Here is a 16,345-nt window from a genome sequence, read left to right as displayed (position 1 = left end):
TTAAATTTGATTGCTACAATTAAGTTACAATAAAGCTTTCATGGTGTGCTTACTGCATGCATGTATGGGGGTACACTGAAAACAGTTCATTTATAGATTGCCTATTTTGCAAAGTCAGTTGGAAATATTTTATTAAACTTCTTTGCCTAATTCTCTCATCAATAAAAAAGGAAAAGATGCATCATCTGTCTTTTCTTTTTAAAGGGAAAAAAGAAAAACTGATCGTAAAACAAAGCAAAATGTAGAGCAGGCTATACCAATAATAAACCAAGCTGTTTAATCTCAATCTCAATATTCATTAATGTCTTATATTGCCTACCTACAATCTAATTATTTGAGTATTTCATATGTGACCTCTCTTTTTCTTCTTGATGATCAGTGAATATACTTCCTTCTTGTAATGAAGACAATAGAATTTCTATAAGTGAATGTATCGCTGGCTAAAAAAATAAAATAAAAAGGATAATTGATTTTAGAAAGCTTTAACTGAAGCCTACTGCATGAGGACACGGCCCCCACCATTTCTGCTTCTCCTATGGCTCTGTTCCATTGATTATAATGTCCTTGGCGATAGAGGTCACGTTAATTTTATCACATCCAAGGATTTTAGGTGAAATATGTGGCTCATGTGCAGGCTGCATGCTCGTTTGTCACATTATTATTTGCTGTCACTTTTGAAGGTAGGTGTCTTTTTGAAGAATGTGCCACAGCTAGAGGGTCATGTTATTTGCATAAAGCTCTGAAAGCTGTCTTTCCAGAGAGAATGACTAAGATGTTGCTTCATTTTCTGTTTACAGAAAGCATATAGGGGACAGCTGTCAGGGGCCGGTGCTGACTGTCTTGTACATGGATAGTTCTTAGAAAAAATTGCTTAACAACATATTAATGAATTGTAACTAAAAATTCCATTTACTGGTCTGCATGTTAATTTTACAACTCAGAATAAAGTAGTTCTGGTCTGCTGTCAGCAGATATTTTTGCTTTATAATGTCAAAAGGTGCCTATAAATTGAAGTGATTTCTAGAAGCTTCTATTGCTTTTGGTTGATAACCAAATAATTTCCTTCCTTTACAAAATTAGAGGAGGAAGGATAGAGCTGTATTTTTTAAAGCTATTACAATGATTTTGCTAAAGATCTTAGGAGGGTTTTCAAAATAATGCAAGGGTAAATGTTATCATTGCAGTGAAATACTATATTATTATGCGTATAGTATAGGAACTTTATTTTATTTATTTATTTTTTTTTAATAGGAACTTTAAAAAAATAAGATGACATTTTGAAAGTTTGAATAATCTGGTGGGTGGATAAATATATTTTTTCTTGAAGCAATGTATAAGATTAACAATTTTTTAAAAAATCTAAAATTTTTTAAATGATATAACAATGAAATTACTCTAAACTATGATGACAAATCAAAAATCTATTTCTCTTCTATGTAATGAGATTTTTTTAAGTATAATTGAGAAAAGTATATAATTTGACATATAATTACATGCATGTCCATATGCTCAGATTCTTTTGATTAAAAACAAGACAGAAATATATTCAATCAAAATATGGAATATAAACAATGTATTTCTTCAAACATGTTACTCGGTTTATTATTTACTTTGTTGGATTTAAGATAACTATAAATTATTTTCTGTAATGTGCATCGAGATGGGTCTTTTACCTCCCCTTGAATCTGGACAGGCACTGGGGCGGCTTTTACTGATACAATGTGGCAGAAGTATTGTTTTTACAGTTGCCAGTCTGGACCTTAGGGAACTGGGGGTTTTCAAATTCCTCTCTCATAGAACACTTCTATGAATTGCTACCCAAGAAGTTTAACAAGGCTGAGACACCCTGCTTCGCGGATAATGGAGAAGCAGAGTCCAGCCTCTAGTCATCCACACCCGTGTGCTGGACATAGGAACAAAGCCTCTTTAGATTCTTCAGCCCAGCACAGTCGTCCACTGAATACCATTAAATCACCTTATTAAAAGGCATAGAGAGGATGACGCAGGAAAATTGCCTACCTGAACAGATCAGAAGTATCATAAAATGATCAGAAGTATCATAAAATGATTGCTGTTTTAAGTTTCACATTTTGGGGTGTTGTGTTACCAGCAATAGATAAATGAAACCACTACCTGTGTGCATATGCTTTAAAACAGAGGTATTGATAATTTTGAAGTAGTTTTCAAGCACAGCTTCTTTTTATAAGCAAGACCTGAAATGACTGTTACAATAAAACAAAATATTCTTCATAATTTCCACAATCCCCAGTGAAGACAAGTTGAGTTTTGGACAAAGAGATAGTTGGGGAAACAATGGGTATTTTGTCATTTGATAGCCAAGAATTTATTCGACAGCTCAATAGAATTTGTTCAATAATTCACATCACATGTGCATAAAAGAAGGTGGTCTAATTGGAGTGTGACCGCTTTCTTCCACTGGTCTATAATAACCTGACTGGTTTGAATGGTGATACAAAGGTAGAGAAGACGGAGAAATAGAGAAAATATATCAGTTAGAACTTTTGATTATATTGAGTAATAGTGTTAGGAGTTAGTCAGGACCAGGGTCCCCAACAAGAAAACAGGGAGCTGGGACAACAAAGACAAAACCCCACTAGCCTCCTGTTTTACAGCTTAGACAAGACTACAATAGTATCCTGTCTAGCAGCCTCTGCAGAAGTGACTTTTGCAAAACATCCTGAAACAAAACAATTAACCATAAAACACTGGTCACTACCACAAGTTGAGGCAGTTGGTCTCCAAATGTCAACCCATAAAACCATCAAAGTGTGAACAGTAACCTGATAGGTAGACGGGTCCATGATCAAAGCCCTGACTGGCACACCTTGGCAGCCAGTCCACAGGGGGCCCACACTCAGGATGCTCAAAATAGTTCTGCAAAAAAGCTTATAAAAAATCCCTAGATTTGAATGCCAAAATGGCAACCCTCTTGGGCCCCCTCCCTCTCTGGGAGCCTTGTACTATTGCTCAATAAACTTTGCCTTGTTGCCCATCACTCTTGGTCTGGTCTTACCTCTTCATTCTTCGAAGCAGCATGACCAAAAACTACAGGCACTAAGGAGACAGAAATCCTGTAACAACATGAATCATAATTTTTAAAATTGCTTCTGAATCATGTACAAACATGTTTTCTTTAAAAAACATATGGATGTGGTAGAATATTCAATGAAACAGGTTTTTATGTATGTTTCCTAATGAGAAAAACTTCGATCTAAATGTTGCTCATCACTCCTTTTTATAGTGCAGATGTGTAGTTGTCCTAGAACATGACCTCTAGAGGCAGCTGACCTGTTTAAAAATTATCTTTTTACTTCTTACTTAAGTTAAATACAGCCCAGTCATTTTACTCTGAGCCACAGCAAAATATGAATACAAATAGTTTCTACCTGACGTTTTGCTATGCAGATTAAATGCTATAATTGATATAGATTCGTTAGCACAATATCTGGCAAATAAAAGTACTTACTAAATAGTAGCAATACTATTATGTAATTTGAAATCATTTGAGAATTCCCTTTCATCACATATATTTTCTTGTCAAAGTTCAACTATCTCCTTACCTCTTGATAAGCAGATTTTGAAACTTTACACAGATGCCAAGGAGCCTCCCTGTGAAATGAACATGGCATTCTAACCTTTTCAATATTCAAAAGTAATAGAGCATTAACTGGCATGAACAGAAACCAGGAGGTTCTTATTATGGAGCATGGTATATGCACTGGTCACTCAGGCTTAATACCTAGAACTGGATGGTGCTAGACTAGTTCTATGCAGAATGAGCCACTTTCTTCCTGGTATAGATTTCTTTTGCCAGTAAAGAAATAAATTTTGGCTGCATAGGCAATTTACAGCACCATCTTAAATATGAAGCAAAGAAAAAAATCAGTTCTTCTCCATACACACAGTCTCTCCATACACACACACGCCCGCGCACGCGCATTCATCTGTCAAGCCATGAAACTAAGTGTGCTGAAGAACATATTCTTTCATGTGTAGAACTTTTGGGATTTTATGTGGATTCAATACTTTGTTGGTAGATTTGTTAGTCTGTACTCGGTTGATTTATTTGTGCCAGTTTATGCTCTCCTAGGAAATAGCAGATTAGTTCAGGAGCATGTAGGCAAACCTAGTGAAAGTATTTGAGCAGAAGGCATGCTGTAACATGGCAACAATAAAGCTTATGTAATTAGAATATATGGACACTGATGTGCTTGACTGAAAGGTCAGGTAGCAGATTGTGTGGCTTCACACTGACCACCTGGAAACCTAAAGCCTGCCTTTCAGATGCAGATTTCTACAGAAGAGAATTCGCAAGTATTTTGAAAGTGTGAATGGGAAAGGAGATAATTAACGAAATTGTCTAGAAGTCGCTTTTGCATTAAATTTTACTTAAGGTATGAAAATTTCAATTGTCCATATCCCAGAATAGAAGACTAATGATGAAGATATTACAAGGCCCTGTACTATAACCTGCAGCACCCCCAACATACGTAAATCCTTGGGATATCACTGATGTAGAAGAAATAGGGCAGTGAATTTTATTTATTTGTTTTTTCTTTACTCAAATCTTCAGATCTCACTATTTACAGTCATGAACTCTTCACACATCTCTGACCCTACAATCAATGTGGCCTTCATCCACTTCCCAGCCTTTTTTCCTTTCAATGGTTAGAAGCTTGTAGCTACTTAGGAAGAAAAGAAAAAATTCCCTCCAAAAAATCCTTTTAAATTAAGTCTCATGACAGGTTGATAACTTAAAAAAATTATCTGGCTATTTGAAAATGAGCAAGAAAAATACCTATCAGCACAGATGGAAAAGGGGAACCAAGCAGAAATAAAAAAAAAGGGGGAAAGATTCCTTGACCATAATGATTAAAGCAGGCACTTCATAGGTAATATATGGTGCGATTGCCTTGAAATATTAATACTTCTTTTAGATATTTTGACAAATACACATATACATCTCATCATATTCAACACAGTGTATCTGTTGAAAGAAAGAAATATTGGTTATTCATTGATATTTTAGCCCTATATGCATGCAAATAAAACTTGTTACCATTTACGTTTATCCACTACTGACTTGGAAATGGCAATGTGACAACACTTCCTATCAATTCAATGATAATTTATTCATCTAATGTGGGTACTGATATTTCTCTAGGCAGAAAATTGTCTATACTCTTTAACAGAACACATATCTTAAGGATGTTTGCATTTAAAAAGATTGGCAATAATGTCAGGAAGTCAGATGAGATTATTTTTAACATTAAGCAATATAACGTATTAAGCCATGTAATATACTGAAAGAAGATCCAAACAGCAACTCTCTGCATAAAATACCAAATCAGCATAAATTAACCCTTTAGCATTTAAAAATGTTAAATTATAAATTAAAGAGTTTGAGTTCTAAATAGCTGTTGAAATTGTACCTTATAAATGGAAAGGAATCCCAAATGAGGCTTATGAAATATCTTTATCTTTTCTACTTTAATTTCAATTAACAGAGCACTTAAAATTCACTGGAATGAATTTGCATAATCTACAAATATTTAATTCAAGAAGATAATTATGATTTTTCTGAACAACTCTTTTTGGTACCATAATAAAATATATAATGCTGAAAAATATATCTCAAAAAATGTTTGAATATTTTCTACTATAAGCAGTTTTGGAATATAAACAAGTGTTTCATAAGTTACAAATATTGGGTGACATAATTACTAGAATAAAATATAAATGTTTTTGTTTTTTTAACTATTTGCCAATTTATTACTAAAAATTATTTATCTTTTAAAGGACATGTGTCAATACTAGCTATCTATATTAATATATGTACTCTTATATTGCAAAATGTATTTCAGAGTAATTATATTGTCAAACTTTTCCGTAATTGTTTTTCAACCAGTAATTCTTTGTCTAATTAATATGGTACAGATTTTTACACAAAAATTGTTTAGATTAAAATTAAGTACTTCAAATTACTAAAGTAGATTGTAGCATAAAAATCTAATATTAAGTATAAAGTAATTACATAAGTGGTGAGCTTTCTGCAAATAAAATACCTATAGTAAAAGAAGTGGTTAAACTATGGCAAAATTTTTAAAGAAGTTTTTAGGGTCTTTGATTTGTGTAGAAATAATTATCTCCTTTAAAAAAAACTTTTAATAGTTAAAAGGGAAGGATAAATGGAATTATATAATTTATTGAGATATTTTTCTGAATCTGCTATAGAATAGTATGAAAATATTCCGAGCAGAGATTTACACAGATACACATAGAAATACATACAGGACCAACCACATCTACGTATAACCAGAATATAGACCAAAGTGTTGTTAAAATATTAATGCATCCTTTGAAATATGACGTAAAATAAAATGTATAGACATTGGAATCCTGCTTTGAATACCTATTGTTTAGGCAGACTTGAATTTGGTTTTACATTTCTGAGTTTTCAATCTCTTATTTGCAAAATAATCTTAACAGATTGTGACAGTTCATTCAATGTCCTATTCCTATAATTGTTTTTATTGTATTTTTAATGTTTGATAATCTAATTTCCTTTTATATCCATAATGTAGACTTATGTGTGTGTGTGTGTGTGTGTGTGTGTGCGTGTGTCTAGAAAGAGAAAGAAAGGTGGAGAGCAGTCTTCTTTTTAAGTGGTACTGTGTCAATGGAAACTCAGACATGTAGGATCATGTCCTACTTATGAACATATCTGTAGTATAAATCTATATCTATATAATGGAGGTTTGTAAATATGTGTTTATATCTATACAAATTATTTTTTTAAACTATTGTATTTCATAATTGATTCACTCCCCAATGTTTTATAAGATGTATCCATGTTGTATGTACGTAACCCAACCAAACATGCAATGAAATATATTTATAAAACAAAAAAAAAATAAGATTTACATCCTAAATGAAATGTTTTAAAAAGTCAAACATATTAGGTCTTGAGAGAAGCCTCAGAAAATCCATAGAAGTTTATAGTCTCTGACAGTAAATGTGGTTAAATTTCAACGACATTATTTTTGAAAACATAATCTTAAAATTCAGAGTATAATATGAAATTCCTTATGCTACATAAGAAAACATAAGGAAATTACAAAATGACTAAAATATAAGGGCAATTAAGGGACCCCGGGTGGTATAGTTGGTTAAGCGCCTGACTCTTGGTTTCAGCTCAGGCCATGATCTCAGGGTGTTGAGACACGCTCAGTCCAGAGTCTGCTAGGGATTCTCACTCCCTCCCTTTGCCCCTCCCACTCATGCTCTCTCTCTCTCTAAAACAAATAAAACTTTAAAAAAGGGGCAATTAAAACACTACAAAAACATCCCATGTAACACAGTGTCACTTCTTTAAAATTTTAGTTATGTTTATCAGAAATTATGAACAATTTTTTTTAAATGGGCTAAGTATTAAACTCAAGAAGATTGAATAATAGAGTAAAGCCAAATAAGATGAAAGAAAAATGATAAAAGTAAGAACAAAATCTTTGAAGAATGGAACAGAAAAACACAGACTGGTTTAATAAAATGAAAATCTAATTCTTGGAAAATGATTAACAACTTTTGCCACATGAAATAAGAAAAATATTTTAAAAGTAACAAAATATATAAGAAAGGGAAAACCACTAGAAATGCAGTAGATATTTGAAAAATAAAAGAAAATGTTCAACAATCATATATCAAAAAACTTTGGAAAACAATATGAAATGGTACATTTCTGAAAAAAATGATTAAGTTGCAAAATTGAAGCAAGAGAAAATAAAAACTATAAAGTATCCAAAAACAAAGAAATTAAATTAAAATGGTATCCAAAATTTTTCACCAAGTCCAATTCTCCTCAGGCTTTTTTCCCTTTATATCTGCATCTTTGATTACCCTTTTTCTGTGCCATTTCCTAACCTGTTTCCAAATTCCATTTTAAAACTGAATTCCTGTGTCACTGCTTATGCAGTATTGAAAGGAATCCATTTCTATGATTATAGCTTTTTAAAGTTCATACTAAGTTTTCAGCGACATTTGATTTGTCCCCATGTTCTGCTGACTATTTTCCACTTGATTTTTAGTGTTTATTAGCACTTTACATAGAAAATACTATAACTGTTAAGGGCAATGACCTCCAGTTCTCCTTGTCTTAGCTTAGTAGACTTTAGAATTTTGTGTTAGTTGAGAAAATAGTTGATAGCTAATATTTTCTTTAGAAATGTGATTTAGCAAAGAGAAGAAATTAGAAACCAAGCTGTAATATAATAAAGGGCACTTGCACTGATTTGGGCAGTGCTACTTGGCCACTGTTTAGAAAAGATAAAAATAATGTATGCAAATTAGATGTAACTGGAATTAAAGGAATTTAACAAAGATGGTTAAAGAACTCATTTTGGTTTCAGTGTTTGGAAGGTAAAATAATTTTTCAGGAAGCAATATAACATTGGAGACTTGGTTTAGATTTTTCTCTCCAAAGTAATTTGTAATTATAGAAAATGGAATTTTACAAGAAGTATACAGTATCTCTTATCTTGATATTAATTATAATGATGAATATAATTTTGATATAAAATGTGTTTAAGATATAATTTTGATGACTTTTATGTGGATTTTTCAAAATCTGCAAAACTCTTTATCAAACATTTAATATGGTTTCTGTAAATTATTAAATTAAAAGAGAAAAACTTATTGATTTACTCCTTCTTAATATTCTAGTATTTTAACATTATTTTTAAATTCATGATATTTAGAGGCACCAGAGTGGCTCAGTTGGTAAAGCATCTGATTTTTGATTTCAGCTCAGGTCATGACCTCAGGGTTCTAGGATCGAGCCCCGCATCGGGCTCCACACTCAACACAGATTCTGCTTTGCATTCTCTCTCCCCTTCTCCCCCTAACCCTTCCCTTGCTCACGCACTAGCTCTCTATTTCTCTCTCTCTCTAAAATAAATAATAAAATCTATAAAAAAATAAAGGTAAATGCATGATTTAATAAATTTATATTGTATTAAAACATACATACATGACTGCATTTTGTTTGTCAGTGTAGTACATAATGGAATACACATTGAACTTCCAAATGGTAACTATTACATTGAGCTTAGTGAATGGCACTTAGTAACCCCCCAATATGTGTTAGCTTTTATAATTTTGATACTAATTTTGTCCTGAAAAATGATGCTTACATGAAAACTTAATGTTATTGAAAATGTTACTTATCAATGCTATTTATTTCTTCATCAATAAAATGAAAAGGACTGATAGACTAATCCTTGATGAACTTTAAGCTAAAAATTAATTTATAGGCAGGCCAATTTTTTTTGCTTTGCATCTAATAGTGCACCAATCCACAATTTCCTGAATGTGGGGCCAGGGGGAAAATTACTTTTATATGCTCCATTCCATGTCTTCATTAAACTTGTGCTAATATTAAGAAATTAGCTGTAGAAACATGTTTGAGAAAGACTTATTATGTAAACATATTAGTCCATGAGAAAGCAAAATCATCAAGGGAAGAAATGCTATATGACTATTTTTCTACAAATCTATTTCCCAAAGACAAAGCTCTGAAAAAGTTCCTTTACAAGAGAAGAGCTTGGGTACCTGGGTGGCTCAGTTGGTTAAGCAACTGCCTTCGGCTCAGGTCATGATCCTGGAGTCCCTGGATTGAGTCCTGCATCGGGCTCCCTGCTCCACAGGAAGCCTGCTTCTCCCTCTGACCCTCCCCCCTCTCATGTGCTCTTTCTCTCATTCTCTCTCTGTCAAATAAATAAATAAAAAATCTTAAAAAAAAAAAAAAAAGAGAAGAGCTTGCCTAAACCAAATTTAGACAAATTACTTTTCTACTTCTCATTTGCTTCAACTTACCTTTACCACTTCTAAACACCAAATAAAAACCTATTTACATACAACCTATCTTCCACTGCCCAGACAGATAAAATTTTACTTCGTTTTCCTAGGCTAAGTTAATACAGAAGCCACCTCCTCCCCTTCCATAAGTAACACAGCACTTCAATTTACCGTGTATTATAAGCTATGAAGAACTACACTATTGGTTCATATTAACTGTTTGATGTCTAGGAGAATAATATCTTCAAAAATGTGAAAAACTTTGAAGGATGGACAAAATAGATAAAGGAGGGTAAGAAGTAAAGACTTCCAGCTAAAAAGAAAAGAAAAGAAAAGAAAGAAAATGTGTTCTGTCTTATACTACTCATTGGCTTTGCCATGGACATGGCACATAATAGGAACTCAAACGCTAAGGGGAAGGAAGAGAAAGCAAGAGAAAAAATGATAAAAAGAGAAAAAAGAGAAATATGTAGTCTTCTATTTGGGGGAATATATTACAAGACTAACATAAAGCAAAGTGAGATAAATCAGTTTTACATTAAATCTTGACATATAACTACTCTTATCTCCTAGTTACTTCAACAGTTATCTGAAATTAATTTTTTTCATATTTTTCAAAATCTCATTCATTTACTTTTTTTCCTTTTTGATTTTGAACAGCAACCTTAACCTTACTATCATGCTCCTCAAGATTGAAGAATGGGACCCTGGTTGTTAACATTTTCCCAGGAATACCCTTTACTCTTCCCCATAATGTCCTGCCTCATTACTAAACACAGCCTAAGAGATTAATTCCAAAAAAGAAAACAATATTAACTGATTATTCCTGTCCCTTCTAGAGAACATCAAGATTAACCCCATCATGTCTTATATCTCTATTTATCTCAGTCCCTGTAAGAAATTCAAAACTTGAACCACTCTCATCTGTATATTGTCTTGTATACTTTTTAATTTGGCCAATGTCACATCCTGCAAAGTTAACACTGAACCTTCCATTATCCCTCTGAAATCTGGAACGGCAACATGTCCTATATCCTCAATGTGATTCTTATGTTTCTGTCACTTTATTTCTCTCTGGGTTTTCAATCTAAAAACCTGGTTGTCGTTTAACATTAGTGTGTTCTGTGTAACCTCCATAAGTGGTCTCTGTTGCTGTTGTTTTTCCTTTTCTCCCATACTTCCCACATGGTAAAGTCTGCGGATGGAATAACAGTCCTCCTTACTCCTTACTGACATTTCAGTGTTCGTTTCTCCTGGCTTCTAACTTTTTCATCTACTCACTTTGAAGTACATGGTACTTCTACTATTCTACCCCCAGCCCCCATTGTTTCTATCACTGCCTTTATTGGAGAATTTAAGATGTGGATCACATTTCCTTCCCAACCATTTATCCTGCCATTGTTATTGAAATATCCACTCTCTATAGATGTTCCCATTTGATATCTTAATTTTTCATGTCCGAGATGTCTTCTGCTTTAAATGCCTTGTCTTTCAATTCATTCAGTGATGCACTCACATGGTTAAACACTAGAAGATTTTGATACCTGCAATCTCTTTAAAATTTCAGTGTCAAGCATCTGACATTCAGAATACCACATCTTAACTTTCCAACTCACTCACTATCGAATCCCAATTTAAATATTTTGAATTCTACCAGGGCTTCAAGTCCATTGTCTTTACCATCTCTGTCCTTCCTCCCCAGCCCTGCCACCCTCCATCCCACCCTTCTCCCCCTCTCATGTTCTTCCCTCAACTAACCACTATTCTAATTACTTATTTAAATATTTAAGCAAGTATCTTATATCCCTTGCCCTCTGTCAAACAATTTGGGCAAAACACCAACAAAGTTTAAAATTCAAATTCCTACCTTTTCTTTATCTGTTTCCAAGTATTTGGACAAGCCTGGTGAAAAACACACAACTATACTGATTTTAAACTTATTTGACAACCCTCGGGCGCCTGGGTGGCTCAGTTGGTTAAGTGACTGCCTTTGGCTCAGGTCATGATCCTGGAGTCCCTGGATCGAGTCCCGCATCGGGCTCCCTGCTCGGCAGGGAGTCTGCTTCTCCCTCTGACCCTCCCCCCTCTCCTGTGCTCTCTCTCATTCTCTCTCTCTCTCAAATAAATAAATAAAATCTTTAAAAAAAAAAAAAAAAAAACTTATTTGACAACCCTCAAGTGGGGTCTCAATGCTGACTGCCAATCATTTTACATTTCCTTAGTCACCACAGTCTGCTATGCTCCAATATTTCATACATTTTTCACCTCACTAAATCTTTAGTCCCCTTCCCTGGTACACCCTTTCAGCTGCTTTCTTATTTCTCAATTTACTAAGGAAATAGAAGCAATCAGAAGAGAATGCCTTCTCTTAGAGTTTACTCGTAAACCACTGGATATTCCTTTTCATATTCCCATCTCAAAATAAGGGCTTAGTCCTCAGACTTCTTCCCCATTCTATCTATATCCACTTTCAAGTTGACATGATCTTTACTGAAGCACTTTTTAAAAAGCATCTATACGGTGATGACTACAAATTCATGTCTCCAGCTATGACCATTTTCCTAAATCCCAGATCAAACTGCCAACTAAACATTCCCATTTGTATGTCTGATAAAATGAACATGTCCAGAGACAACTTTTTATGTATTCCATACTTGCTCTGCCTCACCTACCTTTACTTCAGTTTCTCCATCTCAGTTAATTTTAATTCCATTCATCCAGGTCTCAGGCCCCAAACCACAAAATTATTATCTTCTTTAAATTACTCTCGTATCCATGTTTAGTCCACTGTGGAACTGTATGGCCTCTTCTTTTGATATATATTAAGATTCTGAACATTTCTCATCCCACCTTCACCACAACCAACTTAGTCCCAAGAACCATCATCTCTCCTCTGGATGATGTCATTCACTCACCTTCCAACTATTCTTTCTACAGTATCTCTTTTTCATACAGAAACCAGAGTAATCTTTTAAGTGTATCTTTGCTCAAATCTTTCCAACATTTCCATCTTAGAATAAAATCCAGTATCCTTACCATGATTTGGAAGTTGATACGTGAGCTGATCTTACCTTATCTTCTGACTCACCCACTCACTTTGTCCTAACTGCCCTGTTTTGTTTGTTTGTTTTCCAGTTCCTAAGAACAATCCTGGAAAGGCACCTACCTCAATATTACTTTGAAACCTCAAATCTCTATTACTTCCTGTGGAATGCTCTCACCCCAGATATCTATTTGGCAGATACTCTCACTCAGATGTCTGCTCAGAGGTTCTTTACCTCACCAGAAATAATAGGAGATGATATGTAAAAATATTCCAAGTATATAGTGACAAATGGAGCTTTACAATCTCTAGACAAAGAGATACATAATTTAAAATTGTATATAAATTGCAAAGAGATTTTATCAAGCATATTAGTTAATTCAATGGTCGGCATTTTATTTGCCTAAGAACTTTCCCCCAAACTTTCCACAATCATTGGGAAAGAGATTAAAAGTAATCTTTAAAACAAAAACACACTTAACCTCATTTATTTTGGAGGGATAATTAATTATGTCTACAAAGCGGGTAAAATGCCAATGATAGCTCTAAAGAAAGGGAAAAAGCGTATTCAGAGTCTTCTGTCAGAGCATTACTCAGAATAATACTGTTGTCAATAGCAATTGGATAGGGCTGTATTTAAAGAATTATTTGGAAGGGTTTTTCTTGTCTATCTTCACAGGATTTAAATAATGATGTTGCATGTTTTTCAGAAAACCCTTCCATAGTCTAATAAAGCATCTTGGTGTAGAATAGTTTTCCTATAAAACCACTTAAATTTCTTTGACATTTTTTCCCCACTAGTTTATGTATAATCCTTGTTCATTAATCCAGTCAACATATTTTATCTCCATCAATAAACATTCAATATTTCAATTTTGATGATGCTTTGCATATCTGCTAAAATTCCCGCATCTACTTCTTTCTCCTATAGTTGGAACATATAGTTCATTAATTGTTGTAATTGTCTGTACTTAGGACTTTACTTTTTCCAGAGGTCATTCTCTTTTATACAAAAAACAAAAATAAATAACTAGACACAAAAACCAAAACCCACCATAGGTTCTTTAATGTACGTAATACTTTTATTCATGGATAACAGCTGCTGATTGGAATTTTATCATTTAACATATGTGAAAATTACAGATATTTAACTACTTCAGGGAAAATTTTAGAGTGCTTAGTGGTTCATATATAACTAGAAATTTTATTTTTCTTATACAAGAAAAAAAGGAATTATCATTTTTAATATATTTCTGATGGTTTGATTTTAACATTATGAAAAAAGAAAAATCATATTAAAGCACTTGTGAAGGAATGTCAAGAGTAAGGAATATATTGAAGAGGAAGAGTTAAATGTAGCCCATTTTGAAAAGGGTTGGTTAACTCTGTGGCTCAGGTGGAATCATTTAGATTCAGTTTGGGCGATTCATCTCAAAGATATCCCAATAAACTTGTCTAGAATGATACAAGAAATACCTCTGGATTTTTCAGTCCTTTCAATTGATTCAAAGCACATATGATATTCTTAGGTAAAGTATTTGACTATTTGGGAGGCCAAGTAGTTAATGATGATGATCATGATGATGTTGATTCAGAGGTCTTTTGAAACTGAAAGAATACCTGATCTAATTTGTCAGTATCTACAACTAACTTACAATTTTACCAATGTATTTTTGTTTTATTAAATGGAGGGTGAGGAGGGAAATTTGGTGCTTGGTTAGAGTAACTTATTTCTTGTTATAAAAGCAACTTCCAAATCTCAGTGGCTTAACAATATAAATTTGTTTTCCCTCACTCACATCATTATTCAATGTCATGAGAAATTCAGTTTGGCAAATATCCTCCAAGTGTTGACCTAGGGACTCACTCTTCATGCAACTCTTTTTTTTTTTTTTAATTTTTTTATTGTTATGTTAATCCCCATACATTACATCATTAGTTTTAGATATAGTGTTCCATGATTCATTGTTTGTGCATAACACCCAGTGCTCCATGCAGAACGTGCCCTCCTCAATACCCATCACCAGGCTAACCCATCCTCCCACCCCCCTCCCCTCTAGAACCCTCAGTTTGTTTTTCAGAGTCCATCGTCTCTCATGGTTCTTCTCCCCCTCCGATTTCCCCCCCTTCATTCTTCCCCTCCTGCTACATTCTTCTTCTTCTTTTTTTCTTTCTTAACATATATTGCATTATTTGTTTCAGAGGTACAGATCTAAGATTCAACAGTCTTGCACAATTCACAGCGCTTACCAGAACACATACCCTCCCCAGTGTCCATCACCCAGTCACCCCATCCCTCCCACCCCACTCCCCACTCCAGCAACCCTCAGTTTGTCTCCTGAGATTAAGAATTCCTCATATCAGTGAGGTCATATGATACATGTCTTTCTCTGTTTGACTTATTTCGCTCAGCATAATACCCTCCAGTTCCATCCACGTCGTTGCAAATGGCAAGATCTCATTCCTTTTGATGGCTGCATAATATTCCATCGTATATATATACCACATCTTCTTTATCCATTCATCTGTTGATGGACATCTTGGCTCTTTCCACAGTTTGGCTATTGTGGACATTGCTGCTATAAACATTGGGGTGCACGTACCCTTTCGGGTCCCTACTTTTGTATCTTTGGGGTAAATACCCAGGAGTGCAATTGCTGGATCATATGGTAGCTCTATTTTCAACTTTTTGAGGAACCTCCATACTGTTTTCCAGAGTGGCTGCACCAGCTTGCATTCCCACCAACAGTGTAGGAGGGTTCCCCTTTCTCCGCATCCCCGCCAACATCTGTCATTTCCTGACTTGTTAATTTTAGCCATTCTGACTGGTGTGAGGTGGTATCTCATTGAGGTTTTGATTTGGATTTCCCTGATGCCGAGCGATATTGAACACTTTTTCATGTGTCTGTTGGCCGTTTGGATGTCTTCTTTGGAAAAATGTCTGTTCATGTCTTCTGCCCATTTCTTGATTGGATTCTTTGTTCTTTTGGTGTTGAGTTTGATGAGTTCTTTATAGATTTTGGATACTAGCCCTTTATCTGATATGTCATTTGCAAATATCTTCTCCCATTCTGTCAGTTGTCTTTTGGTTTTGTTGACTGTTTCCTTTGCTTTGCAAAAGCTTTTTATCTTGATGAAGTCCCAATAGTTCATTTTTGCCCTTGCTTCCCTTGCCTTTGGCGATGTTTCTAGGAAGAAGTTGCTGCGGCTGAGGTCGAAGAGGTTGCTGCCTGTGTTCTCCTTTAGGATTTTGATGGACTCCTGTCTCACATTGAGGTCTTTCAACCATTTGGAGTCTATTTTTGTGTGTGGTGTAAGGAAATGGTCCAGTTTCATTCTTCTGCATGTGGCTGTCCAATTTTCCCAACACCATTTGTTGAAGAGACTGTCTTTTTTCCATTGGACATTCTTTCCTGCTTTGTCAAAGAT

Source organism: Phoca vitulina, unplaced genomic scaffold, assembly GCF_004348235.1.
Source record: "Phoca vitulina isolate PV1807 unplaced genomic scaffold, GSC_HSeal_1.0 scaffold5, whole genome shotgun sequence".
Classification (NCBI taxonomy): Eukaryota; Metazoa; Chordata; class Mammalia; order Carnivora; family Phocidae; genus Phoca; species Phoca vitulina.
The sequence above is the reverse complement of the archived record's forward strand: the minus strand, read 5'-3'. Positions refer to the sequence as shown.